At 39.9% G+C, this 18460-nt stretch overlaps 1 pseudogene; it reads right to left on the reverse strand.

The window, feature by feature from the left end:
• Window positions 1-70: 70 nt before the first annotated feature.
• Window positions 71-13907, reverse strand: LOC131238975 (polygalacturonase-like; annotated as a pseudogene).
• Window positions 13908-18460: the final 4553 nt, after the last annotated feature.

Raw genomic sequence — 18460 nt, forward strand, 5'->3', positions numbered from 1 at the left:
TATTATTATTATTTTCTCACTCTTTTGCATTGATTGCAAATACCCATTATCTGAGTAGTTGAGATTTTGATTAACCAACGAAAAAAGAATGCCTTTTTCTTTTCTTTTCTTTTCTTTTCTGTATTTTTACGGCAATGACTTCTATAAACAGCTTGGTAGTAGAACCAAACTGCGAGTGGTTCCCTTGACATTGGGCCAGCTGATTGCCATATGCAAGCTTTATGTCTTGCAGTCCGATCCTCGTGCATGGAGATCTCACACTGCAATCTAATTTCATGGCGACCTTAGTTGCGGATGTCCCCTTGATGTTCTTGTAAGTCACGTCGCTGATTTTTATGCTGGAAGCCTGGAAGCCTGCAGGTATAAGGTATGTCATCAGATCACAAATAACTTGAATGTTTGAAACAGATAGTAGGAAATGAAACAAAGATTGAAGTGATTTGAGAAGGAAATGTAAGTGGGTAAATTTCATCAAAAGCTTGGAGTGTTTGATATGAATTTGCTACCCGATCATAGGTAGGAAAATTGCTTTTTTCAAATGCATGCAGCTCTCCAAACCTTCGAAACTGGTCCCCTACTATAATGGACGGAATGTGCAACGAAAAAATACAATGGTTGGACGATTCTAGCTGTCAAATCAGTGGTCATCAAATGGACAGTCGAGCAAAGAATGTTCACTGGTCCATGTTTGATCAGAAGACTTGAACATTTATAATCATCAGATCATTGTCATTTTCTGGCCATTGCTGTTTATTCCCGTGGGTGAACATGCCAATATGGCACACTTATCCATGATCCAAGTTAGATCTTGTGGCCTGTAATTACAACAGGAGCCAGCGCAACAAAAAAACCGTGGGGCCCATGTGATGCGTGTGTGGCTCCACTCTTTCCATCGATCGCACCATATCATTTTAAGATGTTATCCCAAAATAAGGCCCAGCCAGAATTCAAGTGGGCCACATCACGGGGAGTAGTGGGGATGGGGGTGCCTACCATCAAAACCTTCTTGAGGCCCACCAACATTTTGGATCAGGCAGATCTATGATTTTCCTGTTCTTCTTGGTGGTATTCACTTTATGAACAGATTGGATGGCATATAAACATCATGGTGGACCCCAGGAATGTTTCGATGGTGGGTGTCACCATCCTCACTGTTCCCTGTGGGTGTGGCTCACTTAAGTTTTGTATCTGCCTGATTTTTGGGCTCACGAATTAAAATCAGCATTAGCTGGCGTAAACGATGGATGGAGAGGATGCCATACAACCATCACCATGGGCTCCACACAGTTTTTTGATGCACAGGATCCCAGAAATTTGCATCCTATAATCCATGCCACTTCACTCCTAGGTCAGCTATAGCAAACGAAATAACAGACAGCCAGCAAAATCGATTTAACTGTACATTTGTTTCATGAGATGGCCGACCCAAGTGAAAGGAACCAATTTTTTTAGGTCAGAGGATCTGAACAACGTGCCCCACCTGTTGAATAGCTCTGATCTTGGCTGGGCTTTGTGCATATGGACTTAGCAAACTTCTACATTGCATTAGACTATTTTAATTTCCTTTTGCAGTTACTTATCTTACCTGATTCGGGCAATCATTGTTGCTGTTAGGGCAGTAATTTTGATCAATGATAATCGGGTTTTGGACATTGATCATCACAACATGCTGAAAAATGACCCCACGCACGAACCCTTTACTAGGCCTTGCTCAGGTTTTGATCGTCAGCCCATTTTGAGTCCTATTGATAACCACTGTCTTCACTGTCACATTCTGCACACCCCCCTCTTCGAACCCCTTAGCAAGACTCCCAATGCTGTTGGATGCATGCATGCACACACACCCACACACTGAGTTAGTTTGTATGTAATCTTGTACACATGCTACGATTACCCAATGTCAGGTACTAGCACATACACGAATGCATGCTGTTAATGCCAAGGGTGCACATACGCATGAAGATTGCTCACTAGAAAAATATCCTAAAACTGCTTAGCATTTGTTGGTGTCACTCACCTGATTCCATGTCCAGGCCCACACACAATGTTTTGAATCTATAGGTTCCGTGTGCCGGGACCAATTGAAATACAGTCATCTCCTGTCTTTATACCCGTCCTCAGTATGTTTACACCCGTCGATTGTTGCACATGTATGACATCTGTGTTGGGGCTCTCATCAGGGGCGATGATCCTCACACCCCGCACTGTTACATTCTCACACGTGTGGATCTCAATGTGGAAGAGCTTGCTATTGATTGATGTTAGACCGCCAATCACACTGTCTTTTGAATCGAAGAATGCTAGCGACTGCAAGTTCAACAGAGATTATGAGGACACCCTGATCAAGCATGTAGCGAGCCGATAGAATCGGTGCACATGCTGTCTGCCACCATCAAGAGGCAGTTGGTGGGAATCTAGAGAGCATTTGGAAATGCGAATTCTCAAGTGCCTATTTTGTAATTTGTTTTCAGATTCATGTATGACATTTTGTATGGATGGTGGGAGATAGCTGCGCACTGGACTCTCGGTGCGCCTGCTGTGTGCAGGTAATCTTTTCTCTAATCTTGATTTCTTAAACAATATATAAATTTAAGGGTGTTTGTATAAACTAGTACCTGATTCTTATAGAATTTACATTCCAGTACTTTTAAAAAAGCTTTTCAGTAAGCCACCTTAGTAATTTAGACACTGTTATCATTTGCACATCTTCCATAGATTTCTCTAACATCAGATCAGATTAGATTAATCATTTTAGAATCCAAGCCTTTACAAATTGGATGGATCTTGTTTGTCAGTTCACCTCACAACTTGGATCGAGCATCTGGGGGCAAGCGAGATCTAGGACGCTCATCAAGATGGCCCGGCAACTAATACGTTTCGGCCCCATTTCAAGCTTAGAGCAAACAAGAGCGAGATGCTTATGTGGCTCGCGCAAGAGTGGACCAGTCGTCACAAAGATCATCTTTTTTCAAAGGTAAGTTTTTAGACTATGATCCATCTTTGAGTGGGCCAATGATTTGGACAGTTTTGATTCCTACAAGATATGGCATATATGTGGATGGAAAATTCCACTCAATTTGGATGTGAACAACCAAGCATTGGATAGGTCAGTTTCGTTTACTGAGTGCCATGTGGGCGTAGCTTTCATGAGATCTACCCCATCCATCAGGTAAGGTGCCTCATTATCATCGTAATTTCAAAAACCATGATGATCCAAAACTCAGGTGGGCCACATAGCAGGAAACAATTGGAATTGGCATGGCCACTGTTAGTTTTTTGTAGGGTGTTTATATGCCATCCAATCCATTTATCTAATGTGCATCATTGGGATATACCAGTGATGAGTCAAAATTCACATTGTTCCAAAACTCAATTAGATCATACCTATGAATTTTGTAGTTTTATGTATAATTTTATATTGGTGGCCCACCTAAGTGTTGGAACAGCCTTAGTTTTGGGATCAAAGCCACAAAGGAATGTCTACCATCAGGTAGGGATGGATATCTTGTAAGTTGTATGGTTTCCCTCACATTAGAGAAAGTGGCCCTGTTAGTCGCCTAGACAAGATGGGCTTTAGGCAAGCGTTTTCCTTTCCACAAACTCCTCAAGAGTATAGAAGTATTTGATACTCTGGAGGAACATGATGGTTGATACAATTCCACTCAAGAATTGGACCCGCTGCATGCAACGATTTTAAATTGAACCATCTATGGGTCCCAGTTAACATATGCTATGACCCAAAATCATACTGACTTGGATAGCCAACCATCATATGGACATCTATTGGACGGCTAAAATTAAATAATAATAATAATAATAATAATAATAATAATAATAACAACAACACGTGCCTTGACCTAAAAAGAGCTTTTTCCTACTGTACACCTCACTTTCAAGTAGAGCTGGGCAAAATTGATCCGATCCGGTTGATCCGACCCGATCCAAACTGAACCGACGGCCTGGATCGGTGAGGATCGGGTTATTCATTTCAGATCCGAATGGTTTTCGGATCTGGCTCGGATCGTGGTCAACCCGAACAGATCCGATCCGAAACCCGATTCGAAAAGACCCCACCCGATCAGATCCGACCCAATCCGGAGCCTGGGGAGGATTTTAATAGAGGATATCCAATCATTATTGTTTTCCTATGGTGTGGTCCACCTGAGATTTTTATCCCTCTAATATTTTTTTCATCAAACCTTAAAATGATCCGTAAAAATGGATGAACGGCATGGATGAAAGACATACATCATGGTGGGGCTCACATATCACGAACACAAAGAGTAGCCCATCCATTTTCGTCAGCACCAGTACCACTAACATTATTTTATGGCACAGATGCGTATTCAATATGCTTTAATGTCATTGAGTAAACTCAGTAAGGCCTACCATGAATGTGTGTGGGTTATCCACGTTGTACATCCGTTTTTCCAGTTAATTTTAGTGGTTGAGCTGAAAATTGAAGAATGGACAAAGCTCAAGTGGACCACACCACAGGAAATAGTGGAAATAATGACTTCCACCGTTGAAACCTTGGTAGGCCCCACGGTGATGTTTATTTGTCATCCAACCTGTTCATAAGATCACAAAGGCATGGATGAAAGGATAACACAAATAAAAGATTGACCCAGAACTACCGTGGCCCCTAAGAAATTTTCAACGGTATAATTTCAATTCACACTGTTTCTAGTGGTGTGGCCCACTTGACATTTAGATATATTTTGTTTTTGGTCTACATTACTCAAATTATCTTTTAAAATGGATGGACGGAGTGGATAAAATAATTAAATCATGGTGGACCCCACAGAGGCTGGTGTCGGTAAGCAGTCCGCGTCCAGACTCCCAGTACAACCACTAGCCACCAGCTGTGCCGTAGGCCAGCTGGCTTTGGCATGCGAAGACGAGCGGACGCTCCTCGAGCTCCGAGTTGTACGAACGGTTCAAAGGAGATCAAGTTATATGGGCCTACAGTGATGTATTTATTACATCTATAGTGTTCATATATTTTTAGAGATCATATATTAGCATTAGTCAAAAACTAAATAATATCCAAAGATTATCTGGACCACACCATAAATAGCAGCAAAGAATGATTTTCACTGTTAAATCATTCTTGTGGTCCACATGATAGTTAGATCTGTCTTATTTTTCGTCACAGGCCTTAAGACAAGCTTGCCAAATGGATGAACGGTTTGGATATAACACCTACCCCATCATCAAATGTATAAACCTCGTTAAGGTGAATACACAATTCACCCGGTCGAATTCACCAAGGCGTGCTTGCGTGAAAAGCAAGCAAACAGTTTAACTTTAAAAGTTAAATAAAACCCTATGCACGGAGATTAGAAGTTCTTACCATGTAGGTCCCACCTTGATGTATATATTTCATCTAAGCCGTTTATCCATTTTGAAATATTATTTTAGCCATTGAGCACAAAAATGAGATATATTAAAGGTTAACTTAGACTACACTATATAAAATAATTTGACTTAATTTATATTATTCGAATCGTACCTAATCTGATCCGGTCGGTTTCCTGACCGAGGCGGACTCGGTTCGGGTAAAGTGAACCAGGCATCGGGTCTGTCCGAATCAGGTGACCAAAATCCGGTCTTGGAACGGGTCGAGTTCGGATCTGACCATTGAAAATTCGGATATGATCGGATTATACCTAATCCGATCCGATCAGGACCGATGCCCAGCTCTACTTTCAAGCCACCTACCTAGTGTTCGTCCAAACTTATCTTACCAAACTAATCCCCTACCGTACAGACTCACTTTTACCTTACCAAAATGCCCCCGCCATTCCTTTCGGAACCAGATTGGCTGGTGTGCGAAGACGAGCGCCGAGCTCCAGGTTGTACGAACGGTTCAAAAGAGATCAAAGTTACATGGGCCCCACAGTTATGTATTTATTATATCCACAATGTTCATCCATATTTCATGATCATTTTAGAGCATTATCCAAAAAAAATAAATTCATATCCAAAGATCAAGTGGACCACACCACAAATAGCAGCGGGATATTGATTTTCACCGTTAAAAATTTCGTAGGGCCCACCATAACGTGTATTTTCCATCCAATCTATTCATAAGGTCACAAAGACCTGGATGAAGAGGAAAAACAAATTTCATATTGATACAAAACTTTTGTGACCCCTAAAAGGGTTTAAATGGTAGACGCTCAATCCCCCACTGCTTTTTACAGTGTGGTCCACTTGATAGTTAGATCTGTCTTATTTTTCGTCTCAAGCCTTAATACGAGCTAGACAAATGGATGGACGGTTTGGATATAACACATACCTCATGATAAGACCTGTTAGATCTTGTTGACACCGATACACCAGCTATATGGCAGGTGTGCGGTACACCAGTCGCTAGCCAATCCGCTTCCATTAGTTTCACAGCCACGGCACTACCGCCGAACCGGCGGCACTGCTGCCCGTTCTGCGGTAGTGCCCTCGTGTTGATGATTTAAGATGAATATGGTACATCCATCTTGGATTTGCAACATCCACTGCACATCTCATGACGGCCATACATTTAAAAAATTTTAATGATGTAGTGGTTGGTGTTACACCATAATAAATGTGTTATATTCACATCTTATACGTATTTTATTGATGTAGTGGTTGGTGTTACACCATAATAAATGTGTTATATTCACATCTTATACATATTTTATGGGATCGCTTGTTCTATGCAAAGCATTTCTTCAAGGCCAGCGGCTACCAGAATCGTTACGGTATACTGATCAGATATCCTAGAGGAATTGAGGGAGAGATGTTGACTCTCTAGTCTACTGATCAGATGTTCTACATGAGAGTTTTTAAATGGTATTTAATAGGAAGTTGAAAGAAAAAAAAAGCTTTCTCACGGAGAGTTATTGGTCATTTGCATGTTGCCAATGTAATGTGTGAAGGAGAAATCCTTTCTCAGGTTTGGGGAGATTTGTAAAATCTCACGACAAGGAATGATTTTTTCATCCGTTGGGTCTTGATTTTAAGGGGATGTTGAATACCAAGGGCTCTCTAATAAGCTTTCTCACGGATAAGATCAGGGAATCACTTGTGTGATGCACCTCACCCTCACAAAGTAGTGGGATAAAACATTTTCAATGATTAAAACCAACGATCAATGGTTAAAAACATTAAAATCATTTTGAGTAATAGGCTTAGTTAATGCAATTGACCGCGAAGTGAAGGAAATTCACCGCGAAGTGAATGGAATTGACCGCGAAGTGAAAGAAATTTACCGCGAAGTGAAGGAAATTCACCGCAGAGTGAAGGACATTCACCGCGAAGTGAGCGAAATGAATGGAATTGATCGCGAACTAAAGGAAATTTACAGCGAAGTGAAGGAAATTTATCGTGAAGTGAATAGAATTGACTGCGAAGTGAAGGAAATTGACCGCGAAGTGAAAGAAATTCACCGCGAAGTGAATGGAGTGAATGGAATTGACCACGAATTGAAGAAAATTGACCATGAACTGAAAGAAATTCACCGCGAAGTGAGTGAAATGAGTGTAATGAATGGAATTGATCGCGAAGTAAAGGAAATTGACTGCGAAGTAAGTGAATGAATGGAATTGACCACGAAGTGAAGTGAATAAAATTCACCGCAAAGTGAGTGAAATGAATCGAATTGACCGCGAAGTGAAAGAAATGCATCGCGAAGTGAATGAAGTAAATGGAATTGACCGCAACGTGAAAGAAATTCACCACGAAGTGAATGAAATGAATGGAATTGACTGCGAAGTGAAGGAAATTCACCGCGAAGTGAATGGAATTGACCGCGAAGTAAAGGAAATTGACCGCGAAGTAAATGGAATTGACCTCGAAGTGAAAGAAATTCACCACGAAGTGAATGAAGTGAATGAAATTGACCGCGAAGTAAAAGAAATTCACCACGAAGTGAGTGAAGTGAATGGAATTGATCGCAGAGTGAAGGAAGTTGACCGCGAAGTGAAGGAAATTCACCGCGAAGTGAGTGAAATGAATGGAATTAACTGCGAAGTGAAGGAAATTTACCGCGAAGTGAAAGAATTTCACCGCGAAGTCAATGAAGTGAATGGAATTGACCGTGAAGTGAAGGAAATTGATCGCGAAGTGAATGGAATTTACCACGAAATGATGGAAATTCACCGCGAAGTGAAGGAAATTAACCGCAAAGTGATTGGAATTGACCGCGAAGTAAATGAAATTCACCACAAAACGAGAGAAATTGACCACAAAGTGAAGGAAATTGATCACAAAATGAATGGAATTGACCGTGAAGTGAATGAAATTCACCACAAAATGAGAGAAATTGATCGCAAAGTGAAGGAAATTGATCACGAAGTGAAGGAAATTCACCACGAAATACATGAAATTAACCAATACACAAACAAATCACCATGCATAATGAAATCACTATTAACAAGACATCATTTACTACAAATTTACAACAAAATATACAAGACATCATTTACAACAAATTACATCATTTCACCCTGAATGTTTTGCAAGACATCATTTACAACAAATTACAACCTTTCACAAAAGTTCAACATTCCTCTCATGCCTAAAACAAATATATCATCTTTTGTGGACACTCAGGCAATCATAGGTTATTGAATTCCTAAAGATGAGAGTAAATTTCTACAAGTCTGTCGCTGACAAAATTCGATCACTACACAAAATGTCAATATATTTCATGACAAATATGCCGCAATCATATCCGTTCGTCTGATTTGGTATAGAAGTATTTTCTCTGACGGTCCAAGCCTTCCCTTCCAACGCAGACATATCTCCTGTGGCATGGAATATTATAGGTAAACCGTTCTTCATCAGCTCAATATGTTCCCTATAACGACTAACTGCCCTCGAATATTAACTGTCGAGAATAACGATCTCTCGATCTTGAGGGTGGATGACCATAAGGTACCAATGACTGTTGGCGTGGTTCACTAGTACGTATGCATGTCCATGTTTGACAAGATAAGATATCATTAGAGAAATGATATAAATGAGTACACATCCATAAATGATAAGTTGCAACGACTTCATTACCTGTTCTCATTGCCACATGGCCTTGACTCCTTCTCGATATTTAGCAATGCCAGTCACACCGATTTTGTCGATTTGTAACGCTTCACGCTCCAAGTCACTGCCTATATCACGATACATTCTCAATGCTGACATATTCAACCCGAGACATGGCTATTATATACAAAATAAAATATTAGAACATATCTTATATAAACACAAAACAGAGTAACCATAATCTAATTTATACACTTACCAAAAAAAAACATGGGGCAGAACTTGCAATCCTGGGTATATAATGTTGGAAGTAAATCATGCCTTCTCTCCAAGAATCCAACATAAGTGTTAATAGCCTAATTAAGAAAATTTAATGATTTAGCTCACGGCTAATATAAGAGTTAAATACACATCCATGTATGTATGTGAATTACTTACCTCGCTATCAACCCATGCATCTTTCTCCCATATGATCTTGAACCAAATAAATGTCGTCGTATCTTTGTTTGCATTAACCCAACTCTCTAATTCATACAGTTCCTCCTCCGATATAACCCTGAATGAATCCATTTAATCTACTATCATTCTTTTCCAAACCACTCTTCACGTTATCAAACCACCATGTCAATGAATATCTGTATGGTTCGGGACCGTAGCATTAAATCCATTATGCGAGGGCTTGTCATTTACAAAGATGAATTGGAAATTATATCAACAATAACGTTCAATATTTAATTAAGCATACTGTGAAAGTTGACTTGTTGTGGTGAAAAATCATAAAGTATAGTGTCAATTTCTCGAGTCGGCGGTCATTTTTGGTGAATTCTAAGTGAAAGTGCCTGACTTATAAATGAATTTCTACAAGTTTGCTGCCTATTTCACTTATTTATCAGTCAATTTTATGAAGTTGTTGGTCAATTTCCGCAACTTCTCGGTTAAAAAGAAGTCAATTTCAAGCAGTTATCGGTCATTTTGACAAATTCAAAGTCAAGGTGGCCGACTCATAGGTGAAATTCAACAAGTTTACGGCCAATTTCACTCAGTTATCAATCAGTTTTCTAAGTTATATGTTGCATTTTAACTCGAGAACGTCGTGAAATTGACCACAAAGTGAGTGAAATTAACCGCGAACTAACTGAAATTGACCGCGAAATCAGTTCAATTGACCGTGAACTAACTGAAATTGACTACGAACTAAGTTAAATTGACCGTGAACTGATTGAAATTGACCTTGGACTGACTGAAATTCACCGCCCACTATGTAACCGCGAACTAATAGTGTTTGACCGCAGACTATGTGAAATTGACCGATACTACTTCAAATTAACATCTTAAACTGAGTTAAATTGACCGCAAACATCATGAAATTGACAGCGAACATCATGAAATTGACTGCAAACTTAGTGAAATGGATCACTTCCACTTACATTTCTGGCGTTGGATGTCGAGGGCAAATTTACTCTTGTACATGAAGGTGATGCCGTATATTCACTTCTGAGCTTGAAGTTAGTCGATGCGCTCACTTGACTTGTCATGAAGTTTGATGTCTGAGCCGGCTTGGGTACTGGAGTGTTACTTAGAGGAACCTATGAAGGTGATGCCAAATATTCATATTTCAAGCCATGTTCCTCACCCAAACTTTCAATAGCTGGGGCGACATGTTCAAAACCACTGTAAGCCACCGGATCTTCGAGTATTGGCTCATTAATGCGCTACATATCTCAATGAATAAAGGGATGTAGTGATCCGGATGCTCCGACTGTGCTGCCAAGAACATTTTAACATCTTCGTCATCTTCAATTACAGTCTGAGGGATTAATTCGTTTGAGCAATGGTACAATGCTTTCAAGCTAATATCATAATCCTTAGGCGTACTCTTCACAATCGTATACATTTTAGATAGAAACTCATTATATGTAGTCCCGACGCCCACGACAGTAGTTTTCAAGTTTCCACCCTTGTACGTGTATCTATTGTTTTCGCTTACTAACTCTCCACCACATCAGCATAGGATGATTATCGAAGCCATTTTCTGAAAACAAACACAATGATATAACCCGTTTAGTATTCACATGTATGAGGTGGATTTGAGCAAGTAGTAGGAAATCCACCATTGTACTAGGCCAAATATGACCGACTTATCGGTCAAATTTTCGAAGTTCCCAATTACAGGTATGTATTCCACTCAGTTCACGATGATTTTCACTCCGCGTTCATTTTCTCTCACTTCTAGGTCAGGTTCACTCACTTCACAATGAATTTCACTCACTTATTAGTCCTGAAGTGATTGAAATTGACCACGACGTGAGGGAAATTGAGCGCAAACCGATTGAAAATGACCGCGAAGTGAGTAAAATTGACCACAAAGTGAGTGAAATTGACCGCGAGGTGATTGAAAATGATTGTGAAGTGATTGAACTTGAGCGCAAACTGATTGAAAATGACCGCGAAGTGAGTGAACTTGAGCGCAAACTGATTGAAATTGACTGTGAAGTAAGTGAAATTGACCGCGAAGTGAGTGAAATTGACCACAAATTGAGTGAAATGACCGATGAGTCGGTTATATTTGAGTGAAAATGACGAATAAATGTGTGAAATTTACCGATAAGTGGATGAAATTGATCGATAAATTCATTACATTTACCGCGAAACGTCATCAAATTGACCGTTCACTTCTTAAAGTTGACAGCTTCTTAAAGTTCATTGGATAACCGCGTGAAATTGACTTAAAAGTGCATGAAATTGACCGCATGAAATTGATAGTGAACTTCTAGGTAAATTCTTCAGATTTTAAACATTTTTACCTCCCACAACTACCGTAGTAGTGAAATCCGTGTTCGAGAAAAAGAATAAGAGTGCGTTGATGTGAAACACGTTCTTCGAAGAAAAGCATTCAAGATTTCACGTTTATCAATACATCCACGTCCTCTCATAATGCAGGTAGCCTTGAGTACGATGGAACATGGATGATGTAATGTAATAGTAGGATGGAGATTCTATGGAGATTTAATGAAGAAAATCGGTGAAAAGAAGGAATAGGGATGATAGAGATGAGTTCGGACATGTATTTGGGTGTAAGGGAGAGAATGGAGTGAAATTGATAAAGCATTGGCATTTCCGACTTGTGAAAAGCCGTCCTGTAGCAGGGGAGTATTCTTGGAAGTTAAGTATAGGAGGGATTAAGAAGGTGGCATGCTCATAAGTGAGTCGTAAGGCAGGAAAGACCTCACCTAAAAACATTCTCACTTGGGTGGCCCAACTATCATACTTGTGGACATCTGTTGGACAGCTAAAAATAAAGAAATAAAAAATCCAATGGCCTTATCTCAAGTATGAAAATGATAATTATCTAAATTAATGAGGCAGCTTAACAAAAAGCTTTTGAAAAATAATAGAATGGAAATTACGTAATAATAATAATAATGCCGTATTTTATAAAAATCTCTAAATTTGAAAAGAGTTCTCGAGTCCAAGTTTCCACCCCAAGTTACACTTGACACCGTGAATAAATTCTAACCTATTAATTGCATGCACATCCAACCGTTGCAATTAGTTGGCCCCACCATGTGGATACATAATGCAAAAATCAGCCCCATCTACTCATCAAGTGGGCCACACGCTAAAAACCAATATCTAGCCGTTGATAAATAGAAAAATACAATTGATGTCCACTCAAATGAATGGATGTGGCTGAATTTTGCACAAGGTCATCCGCATGATGGTTCCAACCGGTGGGACCCTTAAACACTAATTTATTTAGATTAATGATCACTTACAACTGGTTAGTGGTTAACTTAACGTGCAATCGTTTCATGCAGCAGCATGTCATATGTGCAAGACATCTGAGCCGTACAAAAGGCAAGACCCACTGTTCGTTCCACCTGGTGCAGAAATCAGGTCAGTCGGCTCATCAGGCTCGGATGTATTGTTTTCCTTTCAGAGCAGCTTATCTGATGGGTGGACCGGCCTGATTTCAGCGCTCAATGATATTCTTGGTGGGACCCACCTTTTGAACAGCTCCTTATCGTGTGATCTAATGAAAGCTGAGCATTTGGCATGCTACTCCTTGATCTGGACGGTTCATCAGGTGGACCCCACTATAGATTGGCCTTGAGGGAAAATTTCACTGATTGGCTGATCTTTAATCCTCCTATAAATAAACAGTGGAAAAGAAAATTGGCAGTGATCTGTACTGACCAGCAAAGTTCCACCAATTGATGGATGGAAGTATCGTCCACATGGTTGCCAGATAACCGTCCATCCACAGTGGGACCCACCTGATAATTGCCCGGATATGGATTGTTGTGAGCCACTATCTTCGATTTGGGTACACCAATCGTAAAAAAATACATCAGGTCTGACCGAGTCGTAAAACCACGGACACTTTTTCCCAAAATTCAAGCCGACGGTCAGGATTCAAGATTAATGATAAGAGGACAGCCACATCTATACCGCTGCATCTTCACGCCCACATGCTCGATCCTTGACCGTCCATTTTCCCTCCAATGATCGATACCCCCCGTACATTGGAGAACAACACCCAGTTATTTGATGGGCCTGTCCTGGAAGTCTGTGGGGGCCACCAATATCCCATCCAAACGGAACGTTATATCACTATTTTTACATGGGCCCTGGAAGGCGACCGGGCCCAGTCGATATCTCTTACGTGGAACCACGATCGTTACTGGCACGGATGACCCACACGCTGCGGCCCATGCTTCATTGAACGAACGGCTCAGATCGGTCTTTCCATCTCCCTTGGCCCCGTAGTCAGCCACATTGAGATCACCGTTCACCGAGACGAAGGAAATGAAGAGGAGGGAAAAGAGAGAACATTGACCGTTAAAGGGTGTGGATGGTTGATGAGAGAGGATCACAGCCATTTGGTCCTTTATCATGGCATGCTGTTTGGGTGGCCAAAACACGAAGCAAGCCGCGCGGGAATTGAGTAGAGATTCAAAGTAGGGGCATTAACGTGAGAAAAGCAAGAGTTCCCAATCTTCAGTTGGAAGGATTACGCGCGCCTTTTCGAAAAGCTGGTCAAATTGAATACTTGGGCTTTTTAAATTCTGGCAAGTGGGGCCCACGGATCCGTTATCTAGACCATTGGTCTGTTGTGTCCCACTGTGGATGGAACGCATTCTAAATAATATTCAGGATTGTAAGCTCCTGGCCACATATCTTAGGCCATTTTCAATTGAACGTGGAACGTTATTGTACTTTTTTTTGTAGCCGTTCATTTGTAGACCACAATCAAACAGATCATGATCGTGAAATCAATGAGGGATCTGGACTAATGATCTAGATTACCAGACCGTGGGACCCAGTGGCAGTAACTCAAAGCTTGAGCATGTGGTGCAAAGCTTCGGGTGAGGATCCCATAATCGCTTGTGGGATTACATGGCTTTTGCGTCGTATGGACTCCACGTGCTACCCACGTTTTTTCATTTCACGCAAAATAAAGAAGAGGTCATTTGTACGGACGATTTCAAAAATATAGAATTACCCCTGCTTTGATTAACTTTTTACTCATTTTTTGCAAAAAAAAATAGAGGCAAGTTCGTTCTAAAGTCCAACTTCGTGACCTAAGGTTTTGAGACGTCGCCCAAATCACTCTGGGTAAAAGGCAGCGTCTAAAGCTACAATTATTTCTCTGTTTTTTTTTTTTTTTTTTCTGGAGTTGAAAACGAGGTAGAGAAATACTTTATACTCTGGCGGAGTGCGGTGGATGATACGCAGGCAATTGGAAATTACTGAGAAATTGCATACGTGGAATGCAATCAATTGAAACTAATTCGCTCAGGTCATGGTTACCCGTCTGCATGTGTAATGAACAAAAAAATTACTCTTATTTTATTATTTAAATATTAGCTTTCTGGACATTATTGGACGGTTAAAAATGAAAAATATCCCTTGGTCTTATTATAAAATTTAAAAAAAGGTGCAGTGCAGCTTCGCCCCAAATCGCGTCCCTCTCCAATCTCCACCGTAGGTTAGGGGCCGTTTCAAAATTACAGCTCCCTGTTTGTGATCTGGGCAAAAAGCAATAGCTACCAAACACACCCTTTAGCGTACACCTCAGGTGATCGCAATCACCTTGTGTGCCCCCACCACGATGGGCACCATGTGAAACTGCACGCATTGCACGATCTCCACCGTATAATTGCGAGTGGAGCTGAGGAACGGGAGCGGATTAGCTGTTACCCGGGTAAAAGCTTAGTGGGTGTTGCCCTTATCATGTGGGGCTCACCTTAATGTATTTGTTTCATATTATACTGTACATCTGTTTTTTAAGCTCATTTAAGGACGGTGTCCCAAAATTTAAGCAGATCCAAATCTCTGGTGGACCACACCACTGGAAAAAGTGGTAAATGACCGTTAAAAGCTTTCTTTAGGCCATAAAAGTTATGGTCCGGATCAAGCTAACTCTTTGTATTTTCTTTCACCCAGTTCTGGTTCACCTTATCAATAGGGTGGATGTCAAATAAACATTATATATCTACTTATGGTGGGCTTTGGAAAGTTTTTAGCGGTGAACATTCAATCATCCTTATTTCTTGAGGTAATTTTTTATTATAAACTTAGTATACCATCTACCTTTTTTATTCGATCAGAACAAAATTTACCTTATCAAAATAAATCTCTACCTGTATGGACCAACCATAAAGACAAAAATACCCTTACTTCTTTACCCTAAAAATCAGGGGTATTTTTATCCAAAACATTTTTTTCGTACCCTAAAAATTTACTTTGATAACGTAAGTTTCCGGTGAGTCAATGTAAAAACACATATACCCATCAGGTATATGTTTTTACACAATGAGTCAATGTAAAAACAAGGTAGCATAACGGGCGTCGAAAAAAAAAAAGAAAAAGCATATAACAGAAGAGTCTACGGTGCTAATTTTTTCTATTTCTTGTGATGTGGTACACTTGAGATTTAGATATGCTTAATTTTTTGAGATTATGTCCTAAAATGATCTGTAAAAATGGATGAATGTAGTCGATATACAACATATGATCAAGGTGGGCCCTGTAGTAAGGGTCCGCGCGCTTGATGGACGCCAAACGGGTCCGGCCCATGAGAAAATCAGAATAAATGAGTGTGACTAGCAGCTGATGTGAGGCACTCCTATTAGAGATTCATTCCTGTCATGACACATGTCATGCGGCAAATGTCCCTATGATTACACAATTCATCCGTGCCGTTCATCTTGCTGGCCTAACGTGGATTTACCAAACAGTTCTATTCTATGATCCTAACCATTAACTGACCAAATATGCCATGTGGTTGTGGATATCATTATTTTTTTTAAACCAATCATTTCCAAAGCCGTTGATTGAATGGTCAGAGATCGTCAAATGGAATGGTCTATTTGAAAAGGGGTCCTGATTTTGATAGCGTCATGTAGGTGGGACCTATGACAAGCTTATGAATGTACGTTGGACATGGGCTTCAAAAAGATACTCGATATTATTTGTTTTAAAGGAGTTATGATCATGGCCCCATTCATGGTTTTCCCCGTGAATGAACGGTTTGGATCATCTTTACAAGTAGTCAAAGTCTATTTCTACTGGTTTATTTAACCTACTATTGTATTGTTAGGGTTAGAGAATGATAGTCTTTTATAACTGGACATTGCTGGTTATTGGCTCCTCAAAGTGACGACATGGCATGCATGTAACTAACTCCCTATCGACAATGGGGCCCACCTTGGGATGAGTAAACTCCGTTGGGCCCACCGAGAATTTATGTGATTTATCCACGCTGTCCATCCGTTTTTATAGATCTTTTTAGGGGTTGGGTCCAAAATTTAAGCACATCCAAAGTTCGAGTGGACCATACCACAGAAACCGTGGGAATAATGATTTCCACAGTTGAAAACGTGCCAGGGCCCATAGTGATGTTTATTTGTCATCCAACCTGTTAATAAGATCACACAGACATGGATGAAGGAAAAACATAAATATCAGCTTGATCAAAAACTTATGTGGCCCCCAAGAATTTTTTAACGGTAGATGTTAAATTCACATGATTATTTCCTGTGGTGTGGTTCACTTGAGATTTGGATATAATTCATTTTTGGGCTCAAGCCCTAAAATTATCTGGTAAAATTGATGGACGGAATAGATAAAATACATAAATCATGATGGACCCCACAGAATTTACTCAGTACGTAAACTGCTTCCACCCCCAAATTCAAGTTAAGATCCCATTCTCTAATAAATGTCCAATTGTGTTGGATTTGGACTGTTGATTATTTCAACTGTCTAATATTACATGCTAACCAATCAGGAGCTCAGGATTGAAAGTGTGATCATAATGATTTTTGTCTTATGTCCCACCTGTAATGAGGCAAAGGTGTGGATTTAAGATACATGTATGCTATATGTACATGATTTTCTGATTGATCTTCACAGTATGTACGTTTATCTTTCAACTACGTTTCCTTAACTTTGTGGCCCTTAAATCTTTACTAGCCTTTTGGATAGAGTAAATGACATTTTGGCACAATTGGTTCACTTTCAAATGCATAAACTAATGTGATTATGGGTGCAATTTGAGTTGGGTACCCAACCCAACTTTAGGTTGAGTTAGGGTCTTGAGTAACCTAATCTTCCATACAACTACTATTGTTAGTCGTGGGCCCCATGTGGCGAAGCTCACAGGAGTGCCCATACGTGTAATGAGTTTAAAATTGGCTTACATGTTTTGGGTTTCAAATACTGTATCTAAGAAACTAAGTAGCATACAATATGCTTGTCTTAATATTGATTTAGAATGAGATGGCATGCAAAACAATTTCTCTTCCTTTCTCTCTCTCTCAAATTTTCCTCTTGTATAGGATTTGACCACCCTTTACATGTCACATCCCGTAATTTGGATACATGGTGTGTACCTTCAGACTTCAGTTATGATTCATGACTTATACACTGAGTATACATATATTGATCCATTATATGATTACTTGGAGGCATAGTTTAATATATTTTAAGTTCTCACCATCATTTAATATTCAAACATCCATACAGTTCATATGATCTCATACTTCTCCATTATCACAACCATCATATTCTCAAATCTCATCACTAATTCTGAAATTCAACTAAGTCCACCCATTTGAAACTTTATTCATTCTTAAATAACCAACATCATCATGCAAAACGTCTATTAACAACTATCTAAAACAATGTCTAATTATGAGTAGGTAATATAATGAAATTCTAAAATTCATGATCATCAATTATTGTTAAGCAATCCATTCAATTAATTTATCATAGCGAGTTCATATTCAGATAAATATGGCCATTGATCACGTGGATCATTCACCTACTTGGCCTCACTCTCCGGCATCTAGTTTGTATTTCCTATCTCGATCACCTCTATACAGTTGTCATTTTACAACGTTAGATGGCCAGTGTAGTGAGTGAACCC

Source organism: Magnolia sinica, chromosome 3, assembly GCF_029962835.1.
Source record: "Magnolia sinica isolate HGM2019 chromosome 3, MsV1, whole genome shotgun sequence".
Classification (NCBI taxonomy): Eukaryota; Viridiplantae; Streptophyta; class Magnoliopsida; order Magnoliales; family Magnoliaceae; genus Magnolia; species Magnolia sinica.